The following is a 1,026-nucleotide window of genomic DNA, read 5'->3' on the forward strand; positions in this document are numbered from 1 at the left end:
CTCCTCGCTCAAGATCAATTCATATCAACCATAAACACAAACAAATCAGAACAAAGAAAGCTATAAGCTTTTCTGCTTGGATGAAAAGAAAAACTTGAAGAACTAAAACAAGCAAAGTGAGAGAGTTGGTGAGAGTAAACAGACCAGGATCTGAGACTGTGGCGAACCATGTGGCCTCTTTCCAATAGGGTGTTCACAAGCCAAGATCCTATAAAACCAGTGGCTCCAGTCACACAGTAAGTTGCCATAGCTCCCTTTCTCTTGCCCTCCAAACCCTCCATTTCTTTAACTCAATGCAGGCTGCTGTTTTAGATACCCTTTCAGTGTTGTCTATGAGGGAATTTATAGATTAAATAATTAATCATATTATTGGATGTGTAATCCTGTAGCTAATATAATACTCATTTTGCAATTGTATAATCAGAAACTACTAGACGATCGAGTACGCATGTAACAGTAATGAATTCATGATTTGGAAAAGTTGAAAGCAAATATGACATGTCTGGCCTATATTTGGAATCTATATTCAAAATATGTACTTTTTTAATTTTTGGGTGGAGATACTTGGAGAGTGCCAAGTGTTAAATCGTCCATGAGGTTTTAGTGGGACACGCTTCAATTGCATGGTGGTACAGATGAAGCAAAAACAAACAATACTGTTTGCCATGCTTGCTTTAGGTGGCGTTATTTCCACCACATTTGTAATTTTCCACCTATTATTTAATAATTTTTCTATTATGAATTCATCTTTATGTAAAATTATTTTGGAGGACAATTTTAGTATCTTACAAAAAATTAAAAATAAGGGTTAGGGGTTTAATGGCCTCGACTTGTAGATGATGATATCAGTATTGAGACACATAACGCCTTGATAGAGAAATCCTCCCTGTAATAAATCTAAGTGTGAAGCCAATATATGTAAGATAGTATGTCCAAGATTATTAACTAAATTACACTATATGTCATTTACCTTTATATTTTGTAATTTTAATTTATTTTCAAGCATGTCATTAACTCTTTGATTTC

The sequence above is a fragment of the Prunus mume genome, linkage group LG3 (assembly GCF_029339155.1).
Source record: "Prunus mume cultivar Tortuosa linkage group LG3, ASM2933915v1, whole genome shotgun sequence".
Lineage (NCBI taxonomy): Eukaryota > Viridiplantae > Streptophyta > Magnoliopsida > Rosales > Rosaceae > Prunus > Prunus mume.